Source organism: Taudactylus pleione, unplaced genomic scaffold, assembly GCF_031769625.1.
Source record: "Taudactylus pleione unplaced genomic scaffold, aTauple2 ptg000479l, whole genome shotgun sequence".
NCBI classification, from domain to species: Eukaryota; Metazoa; Chordata; class Amphibia; order Anura; family Myobatrachidae; genus Taudactylus; species Taudactylus pleione.
Genome location: NW_028284881.1, coordinates 15,974,753 through 15,991,060, shown reverse-complemented (window position 1 = coordinate 15,991,060; position 16,308 = coordinate 15,974,753). Strand labels below are relative to the sequence as shown.

Here is a 16,308-nt window from a genome sequence, read left to right as displayed (position 1 = left end):
TTTTATTTTTTTCTAGTTTCCTACATCTGTGGAAGAATGGAAAACCATTGCTGAAGACTTTGAACAGCGTTGGAATTTCCCTAACTGTGGGGGAACCATAGATTGGAAACATATCCGCATCACCCCACCTGCCAACAGCGGATCCTACTATTATAACTATAAGGGGTACTTCAGCATCTTTCTCATGGCGGTGGTGAATGCCAATTAAGAATTTATCTTTGTGGATGTTGGCAAGAATGGCCATGCTTCGGATGGTGTGTCGATCAAACAGACGGCATTCTACCAGAGGCTCACCACCAAGACCCTCAACTTGCCGACAGTGGAGGAGACCAAGCATGGCCTAAACTTTGTGTTTGTGGCTGACGAGGCTTTCGTGTTACATGAAAATATCATGAAGCCAAATGCACAAAGGGGCCTGACCAGAGAGAATCGGATCTACAATTACAGGCTTTCCAAGCACGCCATATTGTGAAAAATGCGTATGGAATTCTAAGTAACTGCTTCTGCATTTTCCACACCTCAATAAACCTACGTGTGGACAAGATAGACTGGGTTGTCTTGGTGTGCTGTGTCCTGCATAACTTTCTATAGCGCAAAACACCACAACAAAGGGTATCAGACACAGCTATGCCAGAAGACCCAGACCAGCCTGAGGAGATTGGCCAGTTGTCATCTGTGGCAACACCTCCACTGTAAACCAAAAGGGCTGCATGGGCAAAACAAATGAGGGAGGAGTACCTGGCCTATTTTTATGGACCGGGGGCAGTGCCATGGCAGGAGGAGTGTCTCAGATAAAATAAAATAGAGTGGACATTTGCGGAACTAAAAAAAAGTAATGTAAAAAAAAAAAAAAAAAACCATTGTGTGTACGCACTGTGTCTCTACTTACCCTACCTTCCTCGAACGCCACGCTGGCAACTTCGGCCGCTTCCTCTTCTCCCTCTCGCTCGGCCATCAGGACAAGTGACTTTCGCTGAGGTTCTCCAGAAGAAATTAGATTATATCGTAGTACCACAAGGTGGGTTAGTACACTTCATTGGCGGAGGCTCCGGATCTTTTGGATTCTTCCACCTTCTTCCGCTATTTCACAAAGACTGTCCTGAGATTCTGGATTTTATTTCTCACCCATATAACTGTTGCGTCACTTTAGTATGGCCTGCTATATTGGACGAACTCCTCCAATGCCAATAGTTTTTTGGACTTGTTGGAATAGTGTTACAAGTTGCGGTCACGACTTGTCTTCTGCTAGCAGTTTACCTCTTACTGATGCTATTGTTCCAGCACCGTCGGTGGCTAGGCGATCGGCACACCTCAGGAAGTGACATGCTATCCATGGCACAGCATGATTGGATGGTATTTCTATTTCAACACACTCAACTTTTGCCATCTCAGATTCTGGTTTTCTCGTGGTGGCTTCCGTGCTGTCTCCGGCTTCCTAGCCAAACCTATACTATTGTACTACATACTCTTTACCATCGGCTTTCGCCGCACCAGTGGCACCTTAGCCACACCAGCAGCTTCTGTGCTATCCCCAGCTCTCCAGTTTCCCTATGGCTTCCTATGCGCACCAACCGTGCTGCCATCGTCTCTTCAAGCCGCAGCACCTACCATCGACTTTTGCCGCACCTTTGACACCTTAGCCGCACCAGCAGCTTCCGTGCTGTCCCCAGCTCTCCAGCTTCTTCTATGGCTTCCTAGTTGCAGTCAATACAACTGTGCTGCCATCGGCTCTCAAAGCCTCAGCATCTCCCACCAACTGTCTACCATCGGCTATTGCCGCACCAGTGGCACACAAGCCGCACCATCAGCACATTTGCCGCACCATCGGCTCCCAAATCCACAGCATCTACTATTAACTGCCGCACCATCAGCACATTTGCCGCACCATCTGCACATTTGCCACTTCATTGGCTATTGCCGCACCATCGGCACACAAGCCACACCATCGGCACATTTGCTGCCTCATCGGTACATTTTTCGCACCATCGGCTCCCAAAGCCGCAGCATCAACTATTAACTATCTACCAGCGGCTATTGCCGCACCATCGGCACACAAGCCGCACCATCAGCTCCCAAAGCCGCAGCATCTACTATTAACTGTCTACCATCAGCTAATGCCGCATCATCGGCAGACACAATCCGCACCATCAGCACATTTGCCGCACCATCAGCTCCCAAAGCCACAGCATCTATTATTAACTGTCTATCATCGGCTATAGCCGCATCATTGGCAGACACAAGCCGCACCATCGGCACATTTGCCACACCATCGGCTCTCAAAGCCGAAACACTCATTATCAGCTTTCTACGACAGGTGACCCTCCAGAGACACTCTTTAGCTTCATAAAGCTCCAGGAAGCCAGTTATAAATTTGCATTCCTTATCCAAAGACATTGCTAGGGGAAAAATAAATAAATAAATAAATAAATGGACGCATACGAATTTATAATGATTTTAAAGAGTTTGGTTATTTTTTTAGAATTTATAATGTTGATACTGTATGTTTTGTTGTTTTTAATTTTGTTTATAGTTTTTTTAATTTTGCCAAATATTGTTGTTCTTAATTATGTTTATAGTTATAGTATTTTAATGTTGTTTTTAGATATGTTGTTAATACTATGGTGTTTTAATGGCAAAGTAATTTTTTTCTTCTTGCATTTTTCAATAAAGTTTTTAGAATCATTTCATTATGTTCATAATATGAATTAAAAATATATTATATATACAAAATAGGACTAGGCACGGAATGGTGGACAGTGGGTCATGCATTTAATACACATAGGTGGACAGTGGGTCATGCATTTACACATTGGTGGTCAGTGGATGGGTCATGTATTATACACATTGGTGGACAGTGGGTCATGCACAAAATGGAGACTGGGAGTTTACAGGAATATATCAGTCAAGTGACACGGAATGGACGATAGATCGTCAGTGCAAATACATGAACGATCTGCACAAAATTGTGTACGATATAGGCAAATCTTGCCTGCTGTAGGCAAGATCTGAAGATGCGATGTACGACCAGCGGGTACGCGCATCATTATCGTGAGTGGACACTCACAATTTGGACATTTTTTACATGATTTGTCGTTCCGATATGTCGGAATTGAGCGAATAGTGTAAAATATCATCTAGTGTGTACGCACCTTAAGTCAAGATACATAACAGCAGAATTCATGTTTGCATCAAATGTTAAAATTGGAGAGAGCAAAATAGCCACAGTCAGCAGCTGTGGTTAAGCTTTGGAGAAAATGTAGTGGTCAGAAAGCAGTAACAAGAGGCAATAGAGTTCAGAGAATAAGTTTAGAGCTAATTACTTGTAAACAGTGCCAAGTCAGATGCCTTAAAAAGGAAAAATTCAGATGTAAATGATAATTAACGTGATACCAGAATTCTCTACCAAAAAAAAAAAAGTAAAATCTGAAAAGATGTAGTGACCAATGAATGATGCCATCACATATCAACGTCATGCATTTCCCAAGTGTGAACAAGACACTTAGCGACAATGATGCGGCATGAGAGAGGAATCCGTGTGCTGGTTTCCCAGACAAGTGAACAGGATTTGTTAGGAAAATTACAGTATTTTCCTACAGTATCATAAGTTTCACTGTGTACAGAAACCTTGATATTTGAAAACATTCATGAATCGCTTGCTAATTAGGACAGGTCACTCTGTAAACTGTCAGTTTTTTTGAATTGTCAGCCTTTTTTAAATAACTGTATTAAATGGTGAGTTATATTCATAATTCTTAGGGTCGATGATATGGATAACAAAAGGGGACTAAAGCTGCATACACACGTAAAGATTTTCTGTCCAACCATCCAACTAGTTGATTGGTTGGAATGAAAATCTGGTAAGGTATGGGAGTAACTGATGATCATCAATTTGCTCCTAAATGCCAGAAAACAGATGAAAATGGTCTTTCAGACAAGTTTGTTAAATGTTTGATCTAAACAATTTGTTCAAACAACAGTTTTTGTCCATTTTCCGGCATTTGGGAGAAAATTGCTGATTGTCATTTGCTTTCTTACCTTACCAGATTTTCATTCCAACCAATCAACTAGTTGGATGGTTGGACAGAAAATCTTTACGTGTGTATGCACCTTAAGTGCTATTGACAAAGGGGCAAGTAAGTTAGATATACTTACAACAGCTTTATAACTAAACATGACCATCAGGTGTCAACCAGTGAAAATATGAGGAGGTCAGATACTATTGTTATGTAAGTTTAGAGTTTATTTCCTCATCTTAATGTTATATGACATCGGCCTAAGTGTTGTCTTGGCCAGGGAATTTTGGTGGATTCAGAAGGAACCTACAAAAGTGATTTTTTTGTGAATGCACACAAATTGTAAGAATAATGTCTCTGGTATAAGTTTTTAACATAAAACAGCTAGTAATCAGATGACAAAAATTGTCTGAACAGTGTAAAGCCTTTGAAAAAACTTGAATGAAGTTTACCCAACTCTAATATTGCCAGATGGATAAAAGATGGAGATCATAGTCCACTGTTGACGTTGCAGATCTAATATGGCACAAATGTAATTAATTTGAAGGATGCCAGACCATAAAAAAAGATTCCCTTTGCAGTTGAGCTGAGAGCTTTTTCAGTACTATAAGAGGTAAGGGGAGTAATGGTAACTATTACCAGTGCGGATGCTATAAAAATAGGCCTTAATTTAGTTGAAGTCTCAGGAGTCTATTTATGAGGCCTTATAAGTTCTATCCTTGACTTTTTTTGCCAGCAAAAGCCACCGCCAGGAGTGGCTATCTCTGAGTATTATGAACAGTAGTTGTCATCTCTGGGCATACTGTACTGTAGCTTCTCCATGTTCTTGACTATTTATCAAGTACAGAGGTGGTACAACTACTATCTGAGGATGGTAATAGGGGGCAGCGTGGCAACTGTAAATGAAAAAAAAATGTTACTACTACAAAAAAATACTTTTCCCTTCTTTAAATAAATTAAAATATAATTTTTTTTCTAATTTTTACTAATGCCCGAACAAAGTTTTTTTTTTATTATTAAATCATGTACCAGGCAACAAAAAAAATGATTAAATAGGTCCAAATAAAGATTTTCTATCCCTGGGAAGTGGGAATAGAATTTTTTTTGTTTTGGGTCCAATTGATAACTAATAGGAAATTGGTAAAAATGTTGCTCAATATTGGATACAATTTGTATACTTTAACTTAATAATGCTATTTAGAGACAGCAAAGCTAATGAACAGCCATTTCATTAGATCAGATTACTTTAAGCCAAAGTTAAAACATTTTTTAATCATAATAAACAAATTAAAATACATGAAAATATAATATCATTCTGGGGTGTGAGCAAAACTGAAGTACAATACAACCATTTTATTTCTCACGTGCCCCTTTATATGCTATCAGCTCCATAAGCAGTGGTGTCACAAAGGAGGTGCAGACTGCACCCGGGTGTCACCCGCCGAGGGGTGATAAACGCCAAGTGTAACACAGTGCTGACTCCTCCTCAGTGACAGGAGCCGGGTGCTGCACTGTAGCATTACATGCAGCACTCGGCTCCTGACACAGTGAGTGAGCCGGCACCGCACACGGACTGGTCCCGGGTGGCAGTCTGCATCTCTGGGACCCCGGAGTGACTAAAACGGGCCCCCTACCCATAAGGCCATGACCCTAGCAACAATGCCACACCCCCTTTTGCCAGTGCACGGCTTTGACGTGCTCACTAAAATTCTATCCACACCGGGTGTCACCACGGGTGATGGACGCCACTGACCATATGCACCATACAGTGGCGTATCTACAATGGGTGCAGTGTGTGTGGGGCACACGGGGCCCCCGGGTCCAGGGGGCCCCGCACCACACACCCTGCACCCATATTATTTTAAACTTACCTGTCCGTGATCCCACGGCGGGTGTCAGCCCTGCTCAGAACACTGGAAGAATGGGCATTTTTTCCGATGTTCTGCGCATGCGCAGCAGTCTCCGGGCACTAGAGTGTGCCCGGAGAGTACTGTGCATGCACAGAACACCAGAAATTGGCCGCCGCGGCCACTTTCACAGCGTTCTGCGCATGCGCAGTAGACTCCGGGCACACACTAGTGATTGGAATCTACTAATGCTCTGGTGGCTGGCCAGTCGCGTCAGTTGGCTGCCGGCCACCGGGGAGAGAGGAGGGGGCCCCGCACGGGGAGTGCACACGGGTCCCCTCCTCTCTTAAGACGCCCCTGGCACCATGTATGCTAACAGAGCCCCTTCATGCCTTATTATGTGCCATCAGAGTACCCTCATGCACCTTTAAGCCATTACCCACATGTCCCTTTATATGCCAGAGCCCCCTAATGCCCCTTATATGCCTCACCCGTCTCGGGACCCAAGGATCAGAGGAGCCGCGGCGCCTAATTATGATTAATTCAATTAATCAAATACTTAAGGCTGCCAGTTTACTACCTGGGATGTCCGGTGTTGCTCGGGTTAAAGACTGGACCCTGAAATACACCTGCAGCCTTTATTTGTTTACATCGTCCTCGCCTATAACCCCATTCCACTGATCCTGAAAAGGACCTCACTGTTTGCTAACATGCATGCAAACAGTGGCATTGGTTGTGTATAAATTCCCGGCCCCATCACCTGGTCTGGCTGGGATGACATCGCAACGCCATTACACGTGACGCCGCATCGGCCCTTCTCTTGCCTGTCTCTGCTACCACGGCCACCAATCGAGGCAGGGAGGAACACAGGCAGCCTTGAAAGCGTGAGCAAAATAGCCGCCTGTCGTCGGAAACAATGTCATGATCCCTCTATAGATACCCTCCTCAGTCCCTCCTATGAGACAGAGTGACACTGACTGGCAGCAGCCTCAGTCTGCAGAGACTGGCAAGTGACAGTGCATTTTTTATATGAAATATATATCCCTGGTTTGGCTGCGCACCTGGGCCTGTTGACTGCTGGTATGGTGAGTGCCGGATCTGTGAACCTCTATATATATATATATATATATATATATACATACATACACACACTACCTTTCTAAAGTTTGGGGTCACCCAGACAATTTCGTGTTTTACATCAAAAGAGTTGCAAAATGAATAGAACATATAGTCAAGACATTGGCAAGGTTATAAATAATGATTTTTATTTGAAATAATAATTTTTGTCAAAGAATGCTCCTTTTGCAGCAATTACAGCATTGCAGACCTTTGGCATTCTAGCTGTAAATTTGTTGAGGTAATCTGAAAAAATGTCACCCCACGCTTCCTGAAGCACCTCCCACAAGTTGGGTTGGCTTCATGGGCACTCCTTGCGTACCATACGGTCAAGCTGCTCCCACAACTGGTCAACGGGGTTGAGATCTGGTGACTGTGTTGGTCACTCCATTACAGACAGAATATCAGCTGCCTGCTTCTTCCCTAAATAGTTCTTGCATAATTTGGAGGCAGTGTGTATATATATATATATTATATATATATATACACACACAGGGAGTGACATCACCCCAGGCAGGAAAAGAGGAGCTGCATGGGTTCTGACAGGTTGCTAGAATGAACACCACACACACATATTCATGTATATATATATATATATATATATATATATATACAAAAACCCAGTCTAGCGTGTAAAGCGCTGTCCCTGCCTCTTTTCCTTATGACACCACGCAATTTATTTTTATCTCTGCATAGACTCAAACACTGAGAGTGTTGCAGAAGGGTTAATGGGCAGTTGGCACAAGCAACAGGGGAAAGTGTGGGTGGGGGGTTGCTGTTGAGAGGGGGGGCCCAGAGCTTTAATTGTACCGGGCCTCAAGATTTCTGTTGCCGACCTGTATGCAGAGCCCCCTCATTCTACTTAAATACATCACCCCTCCTCCACATGCACCTTTATAAGTTCTAGGGTATTCTACACTTTTGAGACACTATTGTTACTTATAAGAAATAATTTGTTTTGAATTATGCTAATGCAGCATCTGAAAACACTCTTTAATTATCCCCTTAGTATAAAATTCCCTTTACAGCATAGTATTACATCAGGCCTGGCCAACATGTGGCTCTCCAGCAGTTGTGAAACTACAGTACAAATACCAGCATGCTTTACCAGCTGATCGGTGGGAGAGTATGCTGGGACTTGTAGTTTCACAACAGTTGGAGAGCCACAGGTTGGCCAGGCCTGCATTACATGTTAATATGCAGTAATATACGGTATCTATGCCTTAACCTGCTGTCACCAAACCAGTCCAGGCAGTGTGTACTGTCCAATTCCAAATTAATATCTGCCAGGCCCACCAGTACTGGTTCCGCCATGCACTCAGGGCCTTATTCAGAGATTGATGCTTATGTGATTTTTATGCAGATCAAGTGATGGTTTGCCATTGCGCATGTAAGCCGCACTGCGCACACACTGCGATTGGTTTGCAATTACGCGCACACAGAAGATTAATAAAACGCAGGGATGTCGGACAGTTTAGACGCCATTACATGGTCCCTCAGCATGTCTTGAGAGTTACAGTGTTTGCGGCTGGTCAAACCAGCTGCAAGGTCAAGATGGCGGCTCGATGTGCATCAATTTTACCAATATTTATGCAGATAAGCGACGTCAAAGCAGCAGTGGTCGTCCCTATGGTGGGATGATATTTGGAACTATTAGCATGTTTTCGCAGCTGCGTACCATGGGAAAACGCAGATTCGATCGCATTAGTGTCCATTTCTGAATCAGGCCCTCTATCTGGGCACAGCTGCCACTCACTGACTGGGCAAACGGTCTCACTATCAGCTCTAGGCCTCCAGAAAGTCGGACGAGCAATGAATCGGGGAGTGGGTGGAGGCAGAGAGGCCCGTGTATTCTAGACACTACTCCTCCGGGATTAGGCAGCCTCCAGACAGATCTCTCGATTTCTGGACTGTCCGGAGAAATCCTAGACGAGTGATTACCATTGTGTTACTTATGTCTCCGCATGTGTTTTCCAGTCTTCCTCAAACCCATTGCTTGTGTGTTGCAGAACATTATTCTCAACTACATACTGTGGGCCTGACTCAGAAAGATCGCTATTCTGCTAGAACGCATGCACCGCAGTTGCTATTATTAGCGGTGAAATGCAAATGTTTGCAGTCGCATTGGGATCACAGCTTACATTAAGGACGCCCACTTCCCCTTACACACATCCGTATACTTCAAGTAACATCGGACCCATACGCACAATTAAGGCAAGTCAGACCTCACTCAGGAATTGCTAACTTCAGGTCACACTATATAAGCCCTCAGGCTATGTATGGTATTGCAGTGGATAATTCATGCACGCCCCTGCAACGCCGTCCCAATGCACTAACACGCCTGCGTTCGCCAGACTACCCCCCCATCACCACCCAGAAACGGCACTTCTTGTCAATCACTATGCTCGGGGTCTGCATAGCCTCTAAAAACGCATTTCCCATCGCAATTGCTAGTTTGCGCACTGCGATGCATACACAATGTGAATTAATTGACCGATTGTGTGCGTCTATGCAACTGCGATCCTTGCTGAATCAGGCCCCGTATGTGCAAAGATACAAGTTAAGGCAGGTATCCACTACCCGATTAAACAGGTCAATTGAATGAAAACAACATCGTTATCGTTCAATCGTTTGTTAATCAGGCACTAATCGGGCAGCTTAATGTCAAAAAACGACCATCGATGCGCGTTCCCGCTGGTCGTTTTTGACATCTATCATCGCCCGAACTTGCTGGTCAATCTACCGATAACGACAGATTGGCAATGTTCGGGGATGAGGGAGGGAGCCTACACTGAACGACTGATCGTTCACTGTAGGCACAGCACAGACTGTGAAACGACTGTACAATTACAATGTCGTAATCGTTCAGTCTTTTCACAGTCTGCTAGTGGATGTCAGGGGTGCCGCAAGGGGGGGAAGCAGGTACAAATTACCCGGGGGCCCGGGTCCGACGCCCCCCCCTCCCTCACAGCAGCCCAGCACACAGCGTGTGCTGAGCTGCAGTGGAGACTGCTAGTGGCTTCTGAGCAGCAGCTACAGCAGTCTCCTACGCCTGGCTTTGCACCAGGCTGAAGGGGCTCAGAGCACTCCCCTCGCCAGCGCTCAGCACCACGCTGCAATTTTATTTAATTTTTTCCCCGAAGGTGGCGTGGCCACCGCCTCCCGCAATTAGGCTGTTACCCGGGCCCGCCGCGGCTCTTGGCGGGCCTGGTGGATGTGCCCCTTTACAGCAGAAGTCACAGAGAGGAAATAATATGAAAACTTTTAGTTAGGTAAGTGCATGCATTCTTCATGTCTACTTTATTACATTATTATTATAAATGTATTATATTTATTTTTGTGACAGAAAAACAAAGTTTCAATTTCATACTATACCGTGTCCCTCCAGCAGCCTCTCTCCTTCCCTGTGTGCCATCAGTAGTCAGCATGTGTGGATTTGATGCCGGGCCGCTACAGCTGGAGCACCGGCAGACATGTACAGACAGCGCAATTAGAATCTGCAGCTAGTTGCAAGCTAATTGGAGCTCACAGACCAGCAGCCAATCAGGAGCTGCCACTGCTGATTGGCTGCTGGTCCGCAAGCTCTGAATGCCTTGCAACTGGTAGCGCTGTCTCTCCAAGTCTGTGTGTGTGCCAGATGTAATCAGATGGCAGGCTGGTACCAAATCAACACCGCTGATACCCGAGCCCCCCTAGGCAGCCCTGACTGAACAGGCCCACCTTGTGTGCATCACTGGGTGCAGGTTGAGCGATGGGTCACAGAGGCAGCTTGGGCACCATAGCAGCCGCACCCCCTGCAACCATAGTAGCTATGCCAGTGTTTGCATGCATGTTAGCAAACAGTGAGGACCTTTTCAGGATCAGCGGAATGGGGTTATTGGCGAGGACGATGTAAACAAATAAAGGCTGCAGGTGTATTTCAGGGACCAGTCTTTAACCCGGGCAACAACGGATATCCCAGGTAGTAATCAAGCTGATTCTTATTCGCTGTAGCCAGAGCAGAGTTAAGGGGGGGGGGGGGCAAAGGGGCAGGGCTGGCTAAAAGGCGCAAAACTCAAAAGGGAGCGCAATGCGGCATCCTGGACTGATCGAGACTGGAGGCACTAAGTCTACTGCTGGTGTCGCCCACAACTGAGGGCAGAGATGGACTGAGAGCTACTTTCTCTCAGAAAGTTTAGTCTTCTGTGGGGGGGCTGGAACAATTTCATGTAGGTTTTTTAGGTGAGGGACCATATTTTTTGTTTTGTTTTTTCCTGTGGGGGGACATTTTGTTTGTTTTTTTTTGCTGTGAGGGCCAATGTGTATAATTTTTTTTACTGTGGGAGTCAATGTTTGATTTCGGCAGGACAGTCCCTTTGCTCCTTGCTGAGAGGTCACACCCCCTTTTTTGCCACATCACGTCCCCTTTTTCAGGCGTGCGCAAATGTAGATACTTGGTAGATCATGGAAGATATTTGGCTTTGAAAGTAGATCACCAAGTCCAAAAAGTCTGGCCAGCCCTGTCATAGATTATGGCAGTCAAACATTGCTACTTTTACAGTCATGTTACAGGTCATATAGTGCTTTTGCCCGAATGTTCTGTTGCATTTCTGCGTAATTTACAGTAAGGAGCATAAAAAAGTAGTATATGCCAATATATTTGTGATATAACTAACTAAGGACTAAGGAGAGTGAATAGGTAATTTAACAGACAATTTTTATGCTTGCACCTAATTGTAACTAGCGCTCTAAGCTAAATGCAAACTTTAATACACATTTACTGTAGATGTTACACTCAGAGATAAATGAAAATCCTTGACAATGTGCTGACCCTTGGAACACATGCTGACTATAACTAAACTAAGCTCTCTCTCATTTGTTAAATTGTATTTTGATATGCAGATTAAGGAGGACATGTGTCAGCATTAAAAAAAACTCTAGTTGAACAAACTGCATCTTTTGCATATAATTTCTTATGAATTAGTATATTATTATTTTAAAGATATTTGGAGGAATTGTTTTATTACTTCTTGTTTACACAGTGAGATAGGAACAAAAATCTAAAATATTATTCTTTTATAAAAACAAAAAGTACAAAAAAAAAGATAGGGATTTTAGCAAATGTAGGATGCAGACACCAGGAAAATTATAGTTTTACCATCATATGGTTTAAAAAGATGGTAAACAAGTGGATGCACTCTCACCTCACCATATGACACTCCCCACAATAACATATTCATGGGGTTGTTCTCATCTAAGACCAATATATCTAGGTTATTCATGTGCAGCCATCCTTTTTCGGGGGATACCAGCAAATATTAAGTATCACCCATATGTACGAAGGAAGGACCTCCAAAAGCATTCTGAAGATTGGCTCCAGCACCTGACACCATATGAAGATGGTGTTAGCCCACAGTTGCTACAATGTGGCTACAATGATGCGAATCAGCGCAAATCATGTCATCTGCCGCTGCCGCCGCCTGGACCGCCCACTTCACCCGCTGGTAGGCAGCTGGGGCACTGGCAACCAGTTCCTGAAGACTTGCCCACTCTTCTAGATGGCCAGATGCAGTGCCCGATTTTCGGGAGCCTCTCGGCCATTGTGGGAGAGTAGGTAAGTATGCGTTAGCTGCTGTAGCATATCTTGCAAAATCTACCGGGACAGTGTCTTTGGTCTTCACATTTACGTAGTGTGCCTGGAGTCCTGACATAGTTGTGAAGTGACTGCTAATGCGATCGCTTCACTAATAAAACATCGCAGAGATGGGCTCCTTTCACAGCCCATGTCCCTGCATGTGTATTTTGATACATTTGGCTTGTAAATAGTGGAGATAAGAAAATATAATTATCGGATCTAAAACATGATAATTGATATAAATGCCCTTAAGGTGCAGGCAAGGGAACACATAAGGAACAGAGGAAAGGAACAAGAAGGGAAAAGTAGGAAAAGGCACAAAGAGATAGGAAAGGCAATAAACATGGAATGAAGAGGCACACAAGGAAGAACAAGAAGGGAAAAGTAGGAAAAGGCACAAAGAGATAGGAAAGGCAATAAACATGGAATGAAGAGGCACACAAGGAAGAACAAGAAGGGAAAAGTAGGAAAAGGCACAAAGAGATAGGAAAGGCAATAAACAGGGAATGAAGAGGCACCCAAGGAAGAACAAGAAGGGAAAGTAGGAAAAGGCACAAAGAGATAGGAAAGGCAATAAACAGGGAATGAAGAGGCACACAAGGAAGGAACAAGAAGGGACAGTAGGAACAGGCACAAAGAGATCGGAAAGGCAATGAACAGGGAATGAAGATGCACACAATGAAGAACAAGAAGGGAAAAGTAGGAAAAGGCACAAAGAGATAGGAAAGGCAATCAACAGGGAATGGACAGGCACACAAGGAAGGAACAAGAAGGGAAAGTAGGAAAAGGCACAAAGAGGTAGGAAAGGCAATAAACATGGAATGAAGAGGTGCACAAGGAAGAACAAGAAGGGAAAGTAGGAAAAGGCACAAAGAGATCGGAAAGGCAATAAACAGGGAATGAAGAGGCACACAAGGAAGAACAAGAAGGGAAAGTAGGAAAAGGCAGAAAGAGATAGGAAATGCAATAAACAGGGAATGAAGAGGCACACAAGGAAGAACAAGAAGGGAAAGTAGGAAAAGGCACAAAGAGATAGGAAAGGCAATAAACAGGGAATGAAGAGGCACACAATGAAGAACAAGAAGGGATAGTAGGAAAAGGCACAAAGAGATAGGAAAGGCAATAAACAGGGAATGAACAGGCACACAAGGAAGGAACAAGAAGGGAAAGTAGGAAAAGGCACAAAGAGATAGGAAAGGCAATAAACAGGGAAGGAAAAGGCAGGAACAAATAGAAGTAATTGAGAAGAGCAAATTCTGAGGACAAATCTAAGAAAGCAATAGAAAATAGACTAGGGCAAGAGAAACAAAGAAAAGCATTGTAGAGGAAAACATACTGTAAAGAGCAGTAATGAGGATAGTAGCATAAGTATAAGAAGACAAAGTACACACATATATATAAAACAGGAGATAGATCAGTGATGAACAGGAAGGTGTCATTTTTAATGTTTTGAGACATGCATGTTGTACTGTAATCACTATCTGTAAGAAAAGTATTGTCTAGATTATTATTGTAAGGGTTGTATGTTATTTAAGAGGTAAAGGATTGGAGTGGTCATGATCTAAACAGCACAAGATAAAGCGTAAAAAAGGTACATGTTAGCAACAATAAATCTTAGGACGAGTATACAAGTAGTGAGTGTAGTGTAACATCTCTAATATGCTCCTACAGTATTTCTGGAAGCCTGCATTGAAAAATTAGTACAATTTTACATGGATATTAATGATTATATGCATATCGTCACTAAGTTTATTCAAATTTGAGTGATGATGGATTTGTATCTCATTAGAAAAAAAACACATTTTGATAATTATTAGTTTTTTTCATGATTCATAATGACTGAGATCAATGATGCATAATACACAAGGTGTACGTTGTGTAGAGCAAGCAGTGGAACGCAGCTTAAACAGTATTAAACATACCACAGTCACCTACTGTACAAAACAGATCAGTTCAGCCGTTTAATACAATAAATAATACAGAATGAACAGATTCAGAGGTTTTATTGTGACATCAGCAATACAAACACAGCTGTACATATACTGTATGTTGTTTAAAGACTATCTTGGAATATTATTTAATGTAATTTGTTCTTCTTGTGGGGGGGGGGGGGAAGAGTTTCTAAAACTACATTTGTGCACTTATCTAATGCAAATCAGCCCCTATCAGTTTCTTTGGTGACTCATTATTATAATTATTTACATTTTTGACAAATAAATAAATAAAACAAAATAAACATTAAGGACAATCACAATAAAAGATAAGAACCACAGAAAACGGAGGCTGTCCATAAACAATATCATATGGTACAGTTGAATCAACATAATACCCTTCCATAACCAAATCTTAATTGAAAAAATGTTCTAGTCCTTACCAAAGCTAGTTGAACTGTTAATAATTCTATACTTAAGCAATTAGTAGCCCATTTTCTTTGTCTTAGCAATTTACATTCACTATGCAAAGTATGAAGCATATCATTAGCTAAAATGTTGCAAAAATTAACCACTAAACTGACATGGTCGTATGGGATGCGAATGCAGCCAGCTATGCTTCAGCTTCAGCGACTGCACCACCCCACTGTACCTTGATGAGGAAATTTGTTCTACACATGTGCAGAACGGGTCTCCTCCGATCCTCTGACTCCCTGGACTCTCCTGTGGACCCGGCAATTTCTGACCGGTTTTACTGGAAAAATCGTCAGTTAAGAGGTTAAAATACATTACCCCCAAAATCAACAATGGCAAGGGCCTTAAAGCAAAACCCAAAAATTTTTTCCTTTTTTTTTTTTACTAAACTAAGGGCCTGATGCAGCTCGGAACGCTATATGCGGACGGTCGTTCAAAAAAAGGGGCCGGCTATTTAAATTGTGCGCTCGCTCATTGCGGTTTGTTGACGCCTCTATGTCTGAGCGAGCGAACGAAAAATGAGCTCGCTATTTTGTAAAGACGCCCGTTCGCATCACACGTCATCTCCGGTATTTATTTGATTAATCGGGTACATCGAAAGGCAACTGAACTGCTCGCAGTGCTTGTGGTAGGTTTTTCCTACCGCAATCACTGCGAGCAGTTCAGGCTAAAAGACAACCAAGTGACGTGGTCGATGACGCTCCTTTACTAATTATGCACTCCCATTAAACGCCCTTTTTACCGTTAGGCACGCCTGCGTTTGGATCTCCACTCCCCCGTTTTCAAGCACCTTCCCCTGTTATCACCCACAAACGGTACATTCTGTCAATCAAATTAGCAGTCCCTCGCTGTTTTGCGAGCCCACGATTTCCGACCGCAATGACTGGTTTGCGCATGCACATTACGACCCATACGCATGCGCAGTTGTGCGAACATCGCTCAGAGCGAACGAGCGGCTGCTTACGAGCGGCTGTGAATCAGGCCCTAAGTACCTTTTAAGCATAAATCTGATGTCATTTTTCTCACCTACTGTTTTCTCATACAAATCATTATCTCCTTTTTAAAATCTCTCTGGCCTGTGAAAAAATGGCTGCCAGACACAGACACCGAGGGGAGAAAAAGAATGTCACAAAGCAGAGAGAGCTCAGAGTGGTATTCCAAAACCTCTCCATTCATTATATTGTGTGCTATGTGACTGTGGTTGTCATGGTAGTACAGAATTATAAATCATTAATGGCAGTCTGAAAACAAATAAACAAGGGAAATAGCAATGTTCTTCTTGTAGGCTGCCACAGTGATTTATGTTGAAAAAC

The 16,308-nt window shown here is 43.3% G+C and overlaps 1 protein-coding gene across 2 annotated transcripts in view; it reads right to left on the bottom strand.

Annotated features, from left to right (window-relative positions):
• CCDC60 (coiled-coil domain containing 60) overlaps positions 1-16,308 on the bottom strand; it is a 323,719-nt gene that overhangs the window by 163,622 nt on the left and 143,789 nt on the right. The gene's annotated exons all lie outside the window — the stretch shown is intronic.